We start from the raw sequence: 19,122 nt of genomic DNA, 5'->3' as shown, positions 1-19,122 counted from the left end.
AAAGTCCAGCCCAAAGTCAAGCACAATAGCCTTGCTATTAAAAAACAAACAAATGAAAACAAAAACCTTTTTTTAACATTTCCAGAACTGACATTTTCATAATTAGTACCTAGGGATATCCAAACCAAACTCACTCTCATTGAGTGAATTGTCCCCAGAGGACAGAGTAGAACTGATGTTGTGGTTCTCTGAAGGTGTAAACCTTTACAGGAGCAGAAAGCCTCATCTTTCTCCCAAAGACCGGGGGCTGGGTTCCAACTGCCGACCTCGCAATCAGCAGCCCACTGAGTAACTCACTACAACACTGTGTTTGGCATTTTAATTCCCATCATTCTCCTTTTATGAGGGAAAGATGAATGATCCTGGGCAGACAAACTGATAGGAAGAAATTTCACAGTTAAGTGATCATTATCTTGATACAAAATATGCCCATGTTCCCAGAAAGAATAAAACAGCTCTTAGCAATGGGATTACTTGCTGAAAGAAGCCACAGAGGGAAGAATTATGTGTGCTGATTTTCAGTTATCAGATGAGGACACCGAGTGGGTAAGATCTGGGCAAATTTCAATGACAGGGCTCAGGGACCCATAGGAATACAAAAGAACTACTTTAGATTAATATTCCTTAATTGGGCAATTAAGCATTAATTAAATGTGGAAATCTGTAACAATTCTTCACACATCTTTTCTAAGGGAACAGCAGAACCCTCTCAGGAGCATTCCCTATCAAACTCACTGGCAACCAGCTGATTCCAAGTACAGGGATTCTACCGGCCAGAGTAGAACTGCCCCTGGGGGGTTCTGAGCTTGTAAAATCTTCATGGGAGCAGAAATCCTCATTGTCGTCCCCCCCCCCCTCTGAGCAGATGGTAGGTTTGAACTTGTGGCCTGTGGTAACCAAGATGGCAGCCCAAGGTGTAACCACAACAGCCACTCCACACCCCCAACTATGCAGCAGAATAGTATGTTTTCTATTTTCACATGAACGGCACTAACTCAAGCCTGTCTCCTTGGTCTTTATTGTTGGTAGGTACCATCATGTTGACTTCCAACTCAGAGCAAGCCCATGTGACAGAATAGAGCTGGCTCATTGGGGATCTAGTCTGTTATCTGGACGGGTCCCTGTTAGAATTACACAGGACTGCTCACCATACAGGTGGAGGTGTAAACCCACCAGCCTCTCTGTGGGTTGTGCACTGGGTGCTAAGTGCAAGGTCAGCAGCTCAAAATCGCCACCACACTGTGGGAGAACAATGAGGCTGTCTGCTCCCCTCAAGCACTGCACTTTGGGAAGCCCCTGGGCCAATTCTACTCTGGCCAATTGGGTCACTGAGGCACCATTGACTTGATGGCAGAGAGCATCTCTGAGAAGGAAAAAAAAACGAAGCTATCTATATTCCCATAAAGATTCACTGCCCTCGGAAACTCTATATAGGGTGGCTGTGGGCTGGGACTGATTCCCTGGGAGTGGATTTGTTTGTTTGTTTGTTTGTTTACTCTGTGGAAGCAGATGCCCACGTTTTTCTTCTGCAGAACCAGAGAAAACTATTGAGTCCTCGCCCCTGGTAACACCAGTGACTTTGGCATCCGTGGGTCGAATCCCTGGAAAGGGCAAGTGAAATAGTAGAGAACTAGCTGAGGGCTTGGCAGTTCTAATCCACTAGAGGCACCTCAGAGGACAGTGTGGAGACCTGTTTCCAAAACGCCATGGCCTTGGCCACCGATGGAGCGCATTTCCACCCTGAAACACAGGGTCCCCGGGGAGTGGGCACCCACCAGATGGCATCAAATAACACCAAGAAAGGCTCCTCACTCACATAGGCAGCTGGCAGTCAAGTGAAGGATGGCAACCCCGACCTGCCCAGAGGGACCACAGAGGGGAAATCTGGTGATCTGCTTCCGTGAAGAAGAGAGTCAGGCAAACCCAAGGGAGCCATTCTGCTGTGTGACACACGGCATGGCTAGGACGGGAGGGCAGCTGACAACAGGAACGGCAGCATGGTTTGCTAAGAATAAAGGCTGGGTTTTCTAATCGATGCATTGCTTTAAAAATAGCGACTTCCATCCCGAGGGAAAATAAGAGTCCATTGTTGGCCCATTTTCAGGACACGAGCTTGAGCTCTGGTGGTCACACGCTGTGCTGGAATCATCTGGCTCTACTCTCTTTCCACCGCATCAGCCTTAGCTTGACTAAAGATCTGCGTGAATCACTGGCGTGTCATACAAGACAGTAAAATTCTAATTGTTCACATTAATTTTACGGATGTACTTGCCGCACGCCAGGGGGTCTCCTCCATTCACTTCCCAAGGCTTGCAATCATCTGTAATTTACAGAGGCTGGGATAGTGGTACGGTTAAAAAAAGCAGTACACTTTATATATAGTGATGGGGATCATAAAAATGTCTTTTTAATCTGATGATCATTAGAAAACCCAGTGGTGTGGTCCAGCTACTAATTGGGATACATTTCCATATCTGTGGTGATTTTACACATCTTAGGAGCACTTCATAATGATGTTAAAAAAAATTAGTCTAGGACAGGGCCTGACATATGTAGCTATATTCTAGATTTGTAAAAATCAGAGATTAACTTCAGACAAGCTGATTGAACTAGCAAAACTATTTAATAATGCTTGGTGCTGGTTTGTTTTGGGTTATTTTTGGTGTGGGGTTGGTAAATTTTCAGAGAGGTTGGCAAAATCATTAAATACGAGGGGTGAGCTTCATTCATCAGTCCATTTGTCTGAAGATGTATTGAAGCTGTTCTTGTGTGACACATGATGTAGTAGATTGTACAGGCTTAAGCATGAAAAGGTGGTGTGTGCCCATCAGAATCTCATAGCGAATGTGTAGGGAGCAGTGGGCAGTACATTTTACCATGCGCAGTCATCATGTTTCACAGAACACGCCGTCCCTTAATGCTTGTGAAACTCTTCGGTTTCATTCCTTATTGCAGTAATTCTATTTAATTTGTAACTTCTTACTGCGAACCACTGAATGGATCTCTCTACTCACAAACAGGTACTCTGAAAGCCATTGGTCCCGCTGGCAGGATCTATATGGTAGGGCGAAAAGAAATGAGACTGAAATGGCTAGAGAGCCTTTTTGAGTTCCAGGATACAATGATCGGTGTCTCCTGGCAGAGGTCAATGTGTGCTTGCTTAATCTTACGCAATGAAGATTTTCAGCAAGTGTGTGGCATGATTGAGTTATGTTGGGAGCTCACTACTTCAGGGTGTGGAGATGAACCCCCTTTCCCCCTTGAGTTTTCTATGCCCATTTATATCTAAACACATCTGTTCAAATTCGTGAACTCGAAATGATTGTGGTGGGGCAAGGGAATCCCTCCAGTGACCAGTCATTTTATCACCCCTTCATTTTAAACTTAGATTTAGCTTTGCTTTACAAGGGCCCAACTGCACATCCTTTTGGGGGTGATTGACATCTACTCTGCAGTATGTCATTTTGACAAGCCAAGGGAAATTCATTCGAGGGAAAGGAGCATACGGATGCGAAGAAATAGCGTTAGTAGGAATACCAGCCAATCTACCATCAGCAAAAGGCACACGACAAAAGATGTCAAAGAAATAGCTCACTGAGGAGCTTCAAAATAATTGAAATCCGTGCATACAATTTTAATTTATTAGTGAGGGCCTTAAATCTGCATCCTTATAACCAGTTGGTGTGAACAGCTGGGCCTGTTATTCAGCTGATGGCCCTATTGTGGTTCCATGACAATGAGCGGACTTTCACTCCTAGGAACTTCATGTGAGGGCAATAACTGCCCCCTCCGGGGGTGGGGGGGTGTTCCTGGGCTCTGGATTTAGAAGAGAGGAGATGGCGGGGCATTTTCACACCGAGCAACCACTAGGTGGATTCTAGTTTTAATTAGTGGGAGCTGGTACCACTATGAAAATAATACGAATTCGAATGTTGCCTCCAGCTAACTCCAACTCCTAGAGACCCTGTGATGCTGTGGGTCACAGTAGACCTGGTTGCAGGTTTGTATGCTTGTAAGTCGATCACCAAGTCTTCCTTCCACGGGATCTCTGGGGGAACAGCAGTCAACTCCATTAACCACTGCATCATCCTGGGATGAAAAATCAAACCGCTTATAAAACACAAATACAAATCGGTAAATGACCGGTGGCCTCAGCTCAAGACATTCCTATCCTAACCCTACTTTGTGGTCCCCGGACCTCTGGGTGGCCAACTCGCTCTCAGTCAAATGTTGACACAACTAGTAACCACAAGGCCTGTGACTTGGATCTGTTCTGCTGGGTCTGTGCATGTGTCCATTTGGCAGTTCAATAAATATTTTAGATAAAGGTTACAGGGATTAATGGATGTCATTTGTGCAGAAGGAGTTTGAGAAGGTCCATCAGCTGTCACTACTGTGGATTCTGTTCCTTTGTGGGTTTTTCTAGTTCTCTATCACCAGCTTTGTGTTATTTGACTTTATTGTGTACTTTGAGATGGCTGGCCTCCTTGCTTATCATCCTGGCTACAGGCATCACACATCCTAAATATTTTCCATGGGAAGGCAGGGCATTTATCCTCATCTGGTCTGATTTCTGGGGAAAGGAAGGAGGAACCATTGACCAAAGGGAAGCATGCTCCACTGAGATGAACACTGCTGTTTTGCCCTGCACTGCGTTCCAGGACTTCTGGATTTACATTATCCCACCTGGCATTTAGGAAATGTAAAAATAACAGCAATATAAATAACCTCCTGACCTATGAAATTATACATCAGGAACGGGGCTCTGGGCCAGGCAAGCTTGTTGTTTAGGTGTTGCATATTCAGCTAATTATAGGAAAGGCGCAGGAAAGGAATTGAAGTCTGGTTTTTTTTATTGTTGTTTTTCTTCCAGTATGGCAGGGACACAATAAATGTGCTTGAAAGGATCCACTTAGTTACATCTAAGGAGAAAATTGGCATGATTTAATTTTCTGTGCAATTTGGGGTACTGAACACCTTCTTTATACTGACAGTCATTTTGAGGGTTGCTGCCAATGCACTATCCCGTGTACGGCAATATGCTGTGGAAGAGCTCACTCTGTCCCTACTCCACTTGGTGTTTTCGAGTGCAAAACATCGCCCGAGACTTGGCAGGGAAGTGGGTGGCAAGAGTTAAGAGTTAACGGGACAAGCAAACATTTCCATTCTACCCTCCTTAACCCAGAGGATACGTATTTGTGGCACATTCTGCCACAGAAGAATGCTTAAAACACACGTTCAAGAGGAATTTTTATCTACTCCAGAGTGGTGAATTCATAAGGGGTTATTAAAAAGTAGGAAGGAATGTTGAGTGCCCAGCTATAGCCTTTTAAGGTTAGAAACATGTGAGCAATTCTGGTTTCTCACCCCATCCATTCTTTTTAATAGCCACCGTGCTTCGTTTCTTTTTTCCTTTATTTTGAAGTGATCGGTTGTGAGAAAGTCACCCGGAAGGGATCAACATACAAGTGCTATGTAGCACATGATGTCTCAAGAGTGTGAAGACTTTGTGTATTGTTCCTGGTTTCACCATCATATTTGATATGGAAGTCCTACCTGGATTTATTGTATAGCCATTAGCAATCAAACAAACCAGCAACAACTAAAACAGCTAAAGCCTGCTAAAAACCCACTGCCGTCAAATTCATCTCCTAGTCCCCATGAGCAACAGGGTGTTAAAATATGTTTCACACACATGCACTTTCAAGTCGAGTAATTAGAATATTCCAGTTCAAAATATAGACAAATTTGGTGTGTATGCTTCATGAGCTTATATAGCTCACTTCGGTAACTACTATATTCTCATCTAGATTTCTGCTTAGGCAGCCCCACTCCTGAAATCTCTGATTACACGGGTGGACGATCAGTCACTCTCTCTCTGGCTTGGAACCTTTTACTGTGGGGGAGGTTTTAGGTCACATGTTTGGACTATGTTGCCATTGAAAGAGAAAACTTCCATTCGTGTCTCTAACAATGTATTACAGCAGAGAGCAGATTCCTAATTCCTTCTTTGTAATTTTCAGTTATTCAACCGGAGAAGATCTTAGAGAAAGCAGGGATTGAAGGGAAGTTATCTCTTGAGACTTCTGTTTAACTCAAACTGGGTGCTGACTGCAGGGCTACATGGGCCTCCCGAGACGCCGGGAAGCTTCATCAACCTGGATCAATCAGCACTGTCCAGCTGCACCTTCTGGAGGCAGGAGCAAAGCCAGGGCAGGCCCCTCTGCATTGGTACTTTTCCTTCGTGCCAAATAGGAGAAAACATTCCCTGCCTGCAGTAGCCTTTCTGAAGAGGAATTTTCCTATAGAGTTTGCAGAATGAGTTATAGCCTGCATGAGTAATGAGTCGAAAATGTATTTTCACATTTTTTATGCCTTACACAGCACTGGCAGTATTAAATAAGTCAGACAGCTACAGTTTGTTTTTCTCCTGCGTTACTGAAACCTGGATCCTATCTCATACAATTCCAAACTATGCTCTGAAATTATCTCATCTTAAGGTAACTGAGAGAGGAATTTGTTTTTTCAAGCATTCTTCTTAAAGAAACATGCCTGTGCACGTTCCATGGGCAATCTCCTTGACCTCCCTGTGGCATTCAGTACTGTCAGGCTCCCTCCCCAGTGCACAGCCCCTCCCCCTCCCCTCTGGGTGGCTGCCCAGCCAAGCCCTCCCACCAGTGCCCTCCCTCCTCCAATCCTACACCTGCCTTTTCGTATCCATTATCAGAGACTTGCATGGGCAGCCTTCTCAACCCGAGGAACATCTCTTTTCCAAGACGCTGTCCTCCCTCCTGAGAGATCTTGAAATCCCTCCTAGACATTTTCTTTTTCAGTCCTAATACAGACTGTTTTTCAAAACAGCTCTGCCTTAGTCATGTAGCACAGCCATGGATGACTTCAACAAATGGACGTTTCCTCATCCATCAAGAAGCTGCAAGACCAGGGTCAAGGCACTGCTTGTCAGGAATGGTCCTCTCTGTGTGCTCTGGGCAAAGTATGGGTCTCTTTTCAGCTTCTACCTTGTAGGGACTTTGTCACTTAGGCTGGGCTTCAGTTCAGTTCCTCCATTTGTGATTGTTTACTTGCTTAATCTGCTCTTTTCAATCCGTAAACTGACTCTGAAATTTGCAGGCCATGGAAACTGCCTCTTTAGCATAACAAAGGAAAGTGGGAGGTAAGCCACACAGAGGAGTGGCTCCAATTTACAGCACTTATTTTGAGGGGACTCAGTTAAATTAGCATCTAATTCAACTTCTTAGATAGACAATCCTCACTTGAGAGTCAATATCCACACCCCCAAACTCATCATCAACAGCCGGCATAGGCCTCCCCTCCTCTCATCTGCTTCCTTGCCCATCGCCATGACACTCACCCAGTGCTCCTAGCTCCAACTCAAACAACCTACTGCAATCAAATTGATTCTAGCTCCTAGCAACTCTATAAGACAGGGTAGAACTGCCCATGTAAGTTTCCAACATTAAACCCTTATGCTAATAGACAGCCTCTTCTCACTCCCTAGAAGTGGTTGGTGGGTTCGAAACTCTGACCTTTCCACAGGGCTCCATCAAAGGAATGTCTAACTTGGCTTCTTCCTCCTTGATGTCCCATTCCTTTTGCCACTCCTCTTATCCAAATTCACAGTTTGTTTAGTTTGGGGTTTTTTGGTTTTGTTTCTCGTCCTGTTTCTAATTCATCCCGTATGCTCTTTTGTTAGATTCATAACCTTTTAAAAATACTGTCTTCATGTCACACTCTTACTTAAAATTCGTGCCGCCACCTCGCAGAATTCCCTACAAACTCCAAGCTCGTTTCTTCTACTTCTCAGCGCAGAGCTGTGAAGAGAGCCAGCTTCATCTCGCTTTGCAACGCAGTCGTGACTGACTCTGCTGCAGTAACACTTTTGTCCTTCCTTGACCTTGGCCTTCCCACAGTCCAGCTATGCTTCAAAATCCAAGTGCTTTCTTATTCCCTCTTCTTCCACAAAGGCTTCCCTGGCTACTGCAGCCTGTCGTGATTCTGCCTATGAATTCCCAGAGCATTTGGCACAGTGTATTTCAGCCCCTGGCCATTGGTTGCCTTTCAGGCGTCGTACCTTAAAGGAGCCTGGAAGGCATTCACTCCGTGACTTGAGTCACCACTCAGAAGCCAAAGAAAAGAGACCCTTTAGAATATCCCTGCCATCTTTGCTGGCATTTTATTGGCCAAAGGCTTTAACAAATAAAAACAGTACACATTAGCTCACCTGAGTAGGCTGAGACTCCTACCATGACTATTCCAGATCATTCTTTTTAACTCTTTCCAAGTGATGGATGCCGTGCTTCATTCTCCTTGAATTTCCGAACATGCATGCTGCCCTTTAGAAGGGAAGCATGTGAGGAATCATTGATTTTCTATGTCATCCCTAGAGTTCTGAGCTAAATATTTTTAGATATAAATTTTCAATCTACATTAAAAAATTCATATAAAGTTTTGACCTTGAAAGGCTTGATAAATGCATACTGAACAAATGGATCCTCTCCCAGGGTGGAGGGGCTTGTCAGGAGCTTACCGTTTTCCCTAGTAAACTCAGGTTTCACCTAGTCCCAGAGTGACTACCAATCCCAAGGACATCTCAGAGCTTCCCCAGCAGTGGAGCAAGTGCTATGCCTTCTGACAGATTCCTTCTGCTTATTGATTTGGGTAGAGAACTTCGCTCAGTGAGGGGCGGTGGTAGCTCAGAGGTAGAATGTTCACCGGCCACTGTACCAGCCACCACCCTTCATACATGCAGGCTTGCATGTTTCTAGGATCCTGATCAGGTTTCAGTAGAGCTTCCAGGCTAAAATAGAGTCGGAAGAACGATCTAGTGATCTACTACAAGCAATATGCAGTGGATCACAGTAGGGAAACCCATAACTGTTAGGTTGGCACAGGGAACAACAGGACAGTTGCCTTCTTCCACTAGTCATGAGTGCTCTGTGAGTTGGGAAATTGGCTAAAAATGTCTCTCTGACACTGGTTTCCATCTTATGTTTTCCTAATTTGCCAAATTCAGTCATGAAGCTTCTCTCTCCAGTGAGGTGGTCCTCTTCTCCCCTGTCTTCCTACCGTCCCCCTGCCCCCCCAAAAAAAATGTTTCTTGGTTTCCTTCTTACCTCACCCAACAAAATCTGAGATTTGTTTATTTTCTCACAGACCACAACCCCTTTTGGTAAACTCCCTCGTACCTCTTTGACTCCAGTAGTGCAGCTTTCCCCTGCCAGACATGGCCCTAGAGCACTTTTATAAAGCAACAGACATCAGCAGGACGTCAGCAGGCGTGGCTAGAAGCCATGTTGCCTTATCATCTTATTCAGTGATGTCACACATGTTCTTCTCCCCAGTCATTGCAAGTTCACCCAGAGCAGGGATCTTATCATACAAATGACTTCCAGGGCTCTTTGTCCCTCGGGCATATTGGGTCAATGTTCCGAGGTTATAGCTTATATAATTTTGAGTGGGTCTGTTTTACAGAAAAGGAATAAGCATGTTAAAAATTTAGTGGGGAAAGGGAACATGTATTCAAAATGAGAAACTAAGCCAAAGCCAGTGGTATATTTGCAATATCTGTGAATTACACAGACATTAGCTGCACAGGCACGGAGCCCCTCTCAGAGTGTGGAAGAACCCCAAAGGAAGGGCCAGAATGTCACACTGCTCCTCAACCCACCTCTGCCCCTTCCCAGAGAGTAAGGATCTCAACCAGCGGTTCTCAACCTGGGGGTCTCAACCCCTTTGGGGGGTCGAACGACCCTTTCACAAGGGTCGCCCGATTCATCACATCAGCAAAATTACGGTTATGAAGTAGCAACGAAAATAATGTTATGGTTTGGGGGCTCACCCCAGCACACAGCATTAGGAAGGTTGAGAACCACTGATCTGTTAATATGTAGCATCAAGATAAGCATGCTTACCAAACTCACGAACTTCCTGATCTTAATGGTTACAAAGTAAGATTTTAAAATATGAAACATGTCTGTATCTACCATGCTTATTAGAACCATGGTAGAAAAATAACTTTGAGTTATGAGTCCAGGATATATTTTAAATATGTGTAGGCTTTCCCACCCACAGGCTAGTGCTCTTACACAGAAAACAAATAGCTCCAACTCTTTGAATGTTTAAGAATTGTTTGCCCCAGATAATGAGATGCTGGTCTTATGTTCGAATTTTAAATGAATGATGATGGGTACTCAAGGCACATCAACAGTAGCAATGTGACTCAAATTACCTCATTTGAATTGGGAGCGTTTACGGTGACGTATGGTTTTTTCCTTAGCCATTTGCCTGAATTTAGAATTTAGAAGTTTTAAAATTTAGAAGATATGCCGACTCTTTTAGCTGTTGTCAAAAACCATTTTAACCAATATGATTTTTATAACATTGTTGTTCCTTTGTTAGCCATTCAATCTTTCTTTCAAGGAATAATCTTTGAGCACCAACTACGTTCCTCGCCCTGTTCTAGGAACTGAGCTGTCCAAAACCAATCAAAGAAACATTGTATTTGAATCTACATAGACGAAATTCCAGAGGAAAGAGGTCAAAAAAGATCATAATTTATCACACAGAGAGAATGATACCGAAAAGTTAAGGAGAGGGTGGGGACAGTCCTGGGGTAAGAGGCAGGAGCTATTTTCTAGACAGTGGTCTGAAAAACCCCTCTGTCCTAGAGTGATTTGAATAGAGCCCTGAACAAGGTAGGAAAACACAGGCAGGTTGGAGCAATGCAGAGAGCTAAGGGAGCAGAGGAGGCCTGAAATTAGGCGCGGTTGGAGTCTGAAGAGAAGCAGAGAGTCCCATCCTGGAAGGTCCTCTCAAACTCACTGCCATAAAGTCACTTTTGACTCCTAGTGATCTTCTAGGATGGAGTCGAACAGCCTCTATGGGTTTTGAGACTGTGTCTCTACAGGAATAGAAGGTGGCGTCCTTCTCCAGCTGGTGGGTTCAAACTGCTGACCTTGTGGTTAACCTCAAAAGGCATAACCCACTCTGCTACCAGGGCCCCTCTAGGGTTTGGTAATCACGGGGGGTTAGCTAGAATGACAGAGGAGAACAGTGGCGTCATTTGAGAGAAGGATGGGACACGATCTCAATTAGATTTTTTAATTTTTTGAGTATGAGTGTGCACAGGAATTAGGCTCCTGTTCCCAGTGATACACATATTCCTCAGTGGTCGCAGTTAAAGTTTTCACATTGTGTCCACTCATTCTCATTTTTAAATGTTTCATTTCCAGAAATCCGATTTTCCTGCCTCTTATCCTTTCATCCTTGCTTTAGAGTCATGGTTTACCATTGGATGTCACATATATGGTTTCCTAAGGGGCCCAGTTCTCGTGGGTGCGATTTGCACTTTATGAGCCAATCTCTAATATAGATGAAAGGGGCCCTCACGTCCAGCATTCAAAGAGGCACTCTCGGAGATGTTTAGGTGCCACGAGCCACCCTCATAACCGTCCTAGGCTTGAGCCCATTGATGCAGCCACCGTCAGTCCATCTCGCTGACCCTGTACTTTACCAAACAGTGTCCTCTAGGGACTGGTGTCTCCTGACAAAATAGTCAAAGAATGTAGATGAAGTCACTCTCGCCTTGCCTATAAGGAACACTCTGGATGGACATTTTCCAAGACAATCTCCCTGCCCGCCCCTTACCCCCACCCCCACCCCCTTACCCCCCGACACACTCCCTCGGTCCTCTCAATATTCTTCAGCAGCACCACAAGACAATTGCATTGATTCTTCTTCGGGCTTCCTTATCCTGTCATTTCAGGGAATCTTCTAGTCTTGACTATTGTAGTTCATATGCAGATTTTAAGAATCTGCATTCTGGTGCACATTTTTCTCTCATTCCGTCAGGATCTGGTTATTGTGCACCACATCAGAACCGGCATTAGTGTCATCTGGGCACCACCTGGGCTTCTGGTTTCTCCGTTTATCTGAGGACATGATCTGGGTCAATGCTCAATCCTATAGCCTCGTTTCTGTACTTGGTCTTTGATTTGCTACTCTCCTTTCTTCTTTGGACGAGAAGGGACCGATAGTTGTGCTGAATCACTTGCACATGGCTTCCCAATCTCTGCACTCCTGATTTTGGGGACCGCTTGGGTTTTTGGTTATGGATGGTTGTCTTGACCATTCATTGCAGGACCGTTTCCAACATCCTGATCCAGACCCAGAAACACCATTCCCTAGTCAAACATGTCAGCCGGTTATCCTAGATTCAATTCCAATGCACACAATTCCATTTGAGTCGGCGATGCACTCCATGGGTGTTCAGTGGCTAGAACCTTCTGAAAGTCAGGCCCCAGGTCTGCCAGAGCACCTCTGGGTTGATATGAACCATGAAGCCTTTGATTCATAGCAAATGCTTAGCTGTTTGTACCACCTAGACATTACCACATGAATGTCTCCTGGGAGACAAGGCTGTTCCCCATAAAACTGCAGTTTTATAAGGAGCACACACGCTGAGGATGGCATTGTAGTTGTATAGAAACTATCAAGGAACAAATGACTATTTTGTGAATGAACATTCAGACATGTGGGAAAACTCTCCTATTTATTTAATCAAAATGATGCTTGACCCTGTCTGCATGCTTGTGTTTAAAAATCACACTCATGCAAAAGCCAAGACTCTATCTTTGAGTCAGATCTTGATGTGATTCATCTTTTCCAACCTATTAAAACACCAGAGGTCACAGGAAAAATCCTGTGAAGGAGTCAAAAGAAAGCACCACAGGTCTTCTACCCAACTGGCTCGACGATGTAGAAACATATAGCAAAAGATGTCACTTAACTCCTCAAAGCACGTGCTTAACCAGGTGCAGGCCTACAGAGATGGCTCAGACAGGATGGCACAGCACTCGCTTCTCTCCAGCTTCACTGAGTCTCCGACCTTCTGGAACGGACTGACTCTGCTTACACCTCACAACCCTGATGTACACCGCAGCCACGAAGGGACTGGCTGACTTCCCAGGCTCTGTATGACTTCTTTATAAATAGAGAAAAACATGATAAAAGGTGCACTTTTTATATGTACTTCTGCAATAAAACATAAAACCAAACGCATGCCAGCGAGTCGCTTCCAACGCATTCGGGTCTCTATAGCACCGCCTTTTGGGGTTTCTGAGACTGTAAAGCTTTACGGGAGGAGAAAGCTTCATCTTTCTATTTTGAATCTGATGGTGGGTTAGAGCTGCTGACCTCCTGGTCCCCACTACACCACAAAGAGTCAATCACATTCAATCTCAATGTCCTCTTTATTAGTTATTGTCAAAATCATTTTCCTATTTCAGTACACGGTGATGAGCGCACCTTTGATAAGGTCCTGCACATCTGGTTTCCAGCGTGCAAAACCACCTGGGTGGGGCGGTCTGCATTTGAACCTCGCTGTGGTTGAATTATTAACCTAGCAAACCGGGGCACACAAGCTTCAACATGTTGGGAACACACTGGAAGTAAGGGTTTGTATGAGCAGTGGTTGGACCAATTGAGTAGGGTGAGCATACCCAGTTAATATTAATGAATGAAAATAACCTCAAAGAGTCGGGACATCTATGTTGATGTTGCAACTCTATTTTAAACGCCAGGGTGCACTTGACTTCCAATGTACACGTATCCATTTATTACATTGTGGCATGTGGGGTGCAGCCACAGAAAAGAATCAACCGTATGCTTTATATCAGCACATGAAATAATGAAGATAAACTTCACCTGGAGAAGTAGAACATAGAGAAATGAGCCTGGGTGGGACCTGGGATCCTGCCTGCCTCAGCTTGAATCTACTGCCGAACTAAGTAATGAATCTATGAGGCATTTGCAAGTACATTCACCACTCCAAACCTCAATGACTTCATCTCTAAAATAGGCATGACGGTAACAATGTTTCAGAATTGTTTGGAAATAGCTAAATAAAGCACTGCATCTAGTAAGAGGATAGGAATACAGTAAACACTTCAGAGATGATCATTATTTTAAGATTCATGTGGATAATAATCATCACAGGGATCTGTCATTTTTATATCTTATGTTACGGGCAACTTATTCTCTTATACCAATCCAGAAAAATCACCAAATAGAGAAAGACAGAATACATGTAAAGAAGAATTTAGAATGTAAAGAAGAATTTAGCAGATAATGCAAGGATTACATCCTAACTTGTATCATAAATTTTCTAGTTTTTTGGCTATAATTTATAAATCAGAAGCTGAAAATATTTTCTAAGACTTTAGTAGCAAACAATATCCGTCTACAATTTGCCAGGCAGTATGAAGTATTAGGACCAATCCACTAAGTATCTGGGAGGAGTGAGCCCATTATCAATAGATAAAATAAGACTAAGGAGCTCTCAGGCCACAAAGGGTCACCACTCAGACACTAGCCAAAAGGTTGCTGGTTCTGAACCCACCAGCCACTTGGCAGGAGAGTTCTGGCAATCTCCTTTCATAAAGATGAGAGCCTAGAAAGCCCCGTCGGACCGTTTTCCTCTGCTCAAAATCTGCTGGGCCACGCCCAACAGCCAAATGCCCATCAACCAATTGAGTTCAACCTTGCTTCCAATCCTCCGGTCGCCTTCTACTCTACTGAAAATATACTTTGAATGTCTTTCTGTGGGGACCTCCAAAGCTTTTTGTCTTCTTATCACCCTTGGCTTTGACTCACCCCAGAAATTAAAAAAACAAAGCATTCTCCTGCATCAAGATCCCTGGTGATATACTGGTTAGCACTGGGCTACTGAGATAGTTAAAGTTTACTCTGCCAACCTGGCCAATAAACACATGTGGGATTAATTGAAGGACAGAGGGATAAATGGCTCGGTGAGCCTCACCTTTCGAGTTCTCGGGTCTCTTGCTCTCTGATGGTCGCAGCAGGGTCTGGCTGCCGTAGCCAGTTCCCTGCTTCAGCTTGCAAGGCTCACTTCCTTCGAGATATCCCTGAGGAGAAGCCACCTACCCTGATGCAGCCCTGGGTGCTGGAGCAGCTGCTTGGAGACCCCTGCCAGCACTGAGATGCTTACCCGCTCAATGATTTGGCTTTCCCCCTGCAATCAGCGTCATTGAGTGTGTTTCATGAGATGGAGGAGGACTTTGTAGGTCAGTGTCAGACTTATGGGCTAATGTTGGAGTAATGGGCTTGGACAGCACTAGGTTGGGATGCTTTCTTAATGGACACTTACCCTTTATATAAAATTCATATATGTATTCATATATATAATTTTTTGTGGATTTGTTCCCAAAGTTTAACCAGACTAACACAGCTACATACCAAAAGATTATTGTCTCAAACCTCTTAATATCTCCTGGATAACGACCTGGTGGTCTTCTTTGTTTAGATTGCTGTAAATTAAAAACAACCAGCAAAACCCTATGGGGCAGTTCCAGGTATCCACACTCAACTTCTTTCCATAACAGCATCCCATCTAGGGACTTCATGAAAGTTCAGGGTGGTTACCTTTCCTCTTTGTGCCTGGCTTCCTTTCCTTTACTTCCCAAACCAGAATCCAGACCCATTGCCGGTGAGTCATTCCCTATTCCTAGTGACCCAACAGGAACAGAACTGTCTCAGGGATTGCAAGGCTTTAAATCTTTAAGGAAGCACATTGCTGCATCTTTCTCCCACAGAGTGACTGGGTGGTTTGAATGTCCACCCTTTTGATTAGCACAGGAGCATTTCATCCAAGACTTCTGTTCTCTCTCTCAGCTGAATTTAATTTCCCTGCTGAGCCTGACTAAGACCGCCTCATGCCCACTCCCCTTTCTCCCTGAGGCTTTCCATCACGTGTAGTCATTTGCTTGTGTTGACTGCCCCCCCCCTAAGAGGAACTCTCCATGTGACAGGTCTGACATAGCCATGATGGTATTCTCAGCACTTCCACAGCTCAGGCTCACAGTGGGAACTCAATAAATATCTGAATGAAAAGTGAAGAAAAAAAATGTTTAAAAAGAAATAAAAGCAAGTGAATGTCTTGATCTACCTTTCAACCAATATATGTCCTTCTGATTTTCAGAATTTCAAAGAAGGTTTAGTTGAGGAATAGCAGAGGTTGCTTGTTTCAAAGGATTGCGAAGTTAAGATAAGCCTGACTTTTCATGTTTGGCAGGGTTATCCATGTCATCTTATTGTAAGTGGGAGAAGGCCAGGAGCCCAGGAACCCCTTGGATCACATCAATGCAACTCCTCTACCGAGGAGGCAAAACCTTGGTCTCTCGGCTCTCCCTGGACCTCTCCTGTCGGAGCATCTCTCTATCTCAGCACACCTCCCTTTCATGGCAGAGAGCATCCTACTCACTGTGCTTTGAGAAGACTATTTGTAAACAAAGCCGCACAAAGAAGTGATGTGTGCAGGTCTCTGACAAATGAGTACGAAGACTCAAGAGTGTTAGAGGGGAGGGGGTATTCCAGGCAGAAGTAACCTCCACTGAAGCACTCAAACATCAATCCATTTAGACTCTGGATGCATGGCTATGAAGCACAATTTATTTGAGTATGTGTTTCGAGGGACAAGGGGAAATCATGTTGAAAGAGTTAAGACCAACAAAAGAGAAGTCAGTGACTGCATAGGGACTATTCTGAAGCCTAGCAAGCCTAAACTCCCCTGCCCCCCGCCCCCCAGGGTGGATTTTCACTCATAGCAACCCTATCATTTTCTAAGACTGCAAATCTTAGCTGGGAATAGCGAGCCTCATCTTTCTCCTTCAGAACAGATGGGGGTTTCAAACTGTTGACCTTGCATTTAGCAGCCAAATGTACAACACTCTATGCCCCCCCAAAAAAAATGTTAACACTCACTGCCATTGAATCAGTTCCAACTCACAGTGATGTCAGAGGACAGAGTAGAACAGCTCCTGTGGCTTTCCAGGACTTTAGCTGCTAATAGGAGTAGAAAGCCTCATCTTTCTCCTGCAGAGCGCCTGATGGTTTTGAACTGCTGACCTTGCCGTTCACAGCCATTACATCGCCAGGGCTTCTCCTGCCACCTTAGGAGGGATCAAATCAAGAAGAGCTTTGAAAGGCAAGCTAAGCAGTGGAGTGGTTTCTCTTTCTATCCTTTCCCCGTCTTTCTTTTCTCAACTCATTTCAGAGTTTAAAGCACAGAACTGACAAAATCGAGTTTGTCTTTCAACAAAACAAAAATAAAACTTAAATAGCAGAATATATAGCTTAAAGTGTCATTCTAACTCTTTCCTGCTGCTTGACTGGGAGTAACCTTTATTTTCTTCTTAAAATAAAAGGACAGGGTAATATCTCTCCCGACTGGAATATTTGTAATTGGGAACAAGTGAGATGTTAAACGTTGTCCTGCCCTATGTAAGCTATAAGAGAACTGCTGTTTCCCATCCCTTCTGATTGATTTCTTAACCTAAAACTTCAGGACGACCCAACTGTACACAGCTGGAGTCTGCTGTGTCTCCTCAGACACAGGAAAGAAACAGTACAAACATGCCTACTACTTAATCAAAAGTCTCCTGCTAAATTGGAACTTTTATGAGGATTTTGTGAAACGGAAGCCCATGCCACGTGCACCTGCCCACTCTGACGAGGGGGGCCGGCTCAAGCATAGGGGAGGACAGGTGTGAGTGGGGGCAGAACAAGTGCGGTCCTTGGATGGAAGTCGTGTTTGGTTTGCAAAGGCGAATCAACCATCAGCTTTGCCCATTGTTGTTGTTGTTGGGTGTCCTGGCATTCATTCTGACTTTTGGTGATCCCATGGACAACAGAAGGCATCCCTGCCAGGGCCTGTGCCAGTCTCATGGTTGTGCAGCGGCTAGAGCACGTCCATGTACCCACAGGGTCCAGCCAGCTCGTCAGGAGCCTCCTCTCTTTCCTGCCCTTCCATGTCCCTAGGCGTGGTTTCTTCCTCTAGGACTGGTCTGATCTGTAGCCATGGCACCTGCCGCCTGGGTGGCCCTGGGGGGAGAATCTCACCTCCTTGGGAAGAAACTCCCAGCAGTGTCAGGCAGGATGTGGCTGGACTGGCTCTTGAGTTGCCCTAGCCTTGGCTGGTCTCCAAGCTAGGTGAGGGATGGGAGCAAAGGGGCAGGAGTGGAGAGAAGGCCCCCCAAGTGCCCATTCGTCCTGATGTGCTCTCCTTCTTTTTCCTACCCAAACCAAACTCACTGCCATCCGATCAAGGTGGACTCGCAGGGACCCTTACTGAGTTCCCAGGATGTGATTGCTTATGGGAGTAGAAAGTCCAGTGTGTCTCCCTCAGAGCTGTGGGCAGTTTCAAACTGCTGGCCATTCTGATTGCAGCCCAATGCATAACCACTGAACCGCCAGGGCCCCTCCTTCCTAGTCTGTCTTAATCTGGAAGTTCTGTTGAAGCCTCCCCATCATCAATGACCCTTCTGGTAGTTGAGAGACTGGTAGCATAGTTTGCAACATCGCAGCAACAAGCAGGTCATCACAGTAGGACACACCGAGAGAGGAGTTTAGGAATATTGCTTTAAAAAACAAGATTACATTGGAGCATTCGTTTCACCTGTGCAATGGCTCCTATTGTGTTCATTTATCTCAGAGCACTTGATACAGAGCACTGGATGCTAAGAAAGTGTGTTAGTTTGCTGTTGAAGTTTGGCATTTTTAAATGGCTAGTTTATGTCATTTTTATGGTTCAGCCATGTTTCAGAATACAGTGGTATCACAGAACACATTAAAACTGCCCCCGGCAGTTCCAAGACTGTAAGATTTACGGATGCCAACTCTAAGACCTTCTTCCTGCAAAGTGACCTGTGGGCTCAAACCACATCCACTTTGTTTAGCAGTCGAACGCTTAACCACTACACAGACAGGCCTCCTTACCAATGGAGAGTAGTATATTTCATTATACTGAACATGTATTTTTTAAGTATAAAATTGTCCCAGCTCTATTTAAATTTAAGTATTTGGAAAGTTTTTAAAAACCTGATCTTATTACCATGATTCTTGTAGCAAATGTTTTTCTTAAGATGAACAACACTATGCTGCTAAGTAATCTGACTTGGGGCATCATTAGTTCTGTATGGATAATGTAAACCTCACAAACTGTCAAAGTGACTATCACCATGTAAAGTGCCTTATTATGTTTAGCAGCGTTTGGGCGAACAGGTAAATATTTTGCAGGCTGTAAGT

The 19,122-nt window shown here is 44.6% G+C and overlaps 1 protein-coding gene across 1 annotated transcript in view; it reads left to right on the top strand.

The window, feature by feature from the left end:
- The window catches only part of MYO16 (myosin XVI), a 599,120-nt gene that overhangs the window by 522,667 nt on the left and 57,331 nt on the right, over positions 1 to 19,122 (top strand). The window lies entirely within an intron of this gene.

Source organism: Tenrec ecaudatus, chromosome 11, assembly GCF_050624435.1.
Source record: "Tenrec ecaudatus isolate mTenEca1 chromosome 11, mTenEca1.hap1, whole genome shotgun sequence".
NCBI classification, from domain to species: Eukaryota; Metazoa; Chordata; class Mammalia; order Afrosoricida; family Tenrecidae; genus Tenrec; species Tenrec ecaudatus.
The sequence above is the reverse complement of the archived record's forward strand: the minus strand, read 5'-3'. Positions and strand labels throughout refer to the sequence as shown.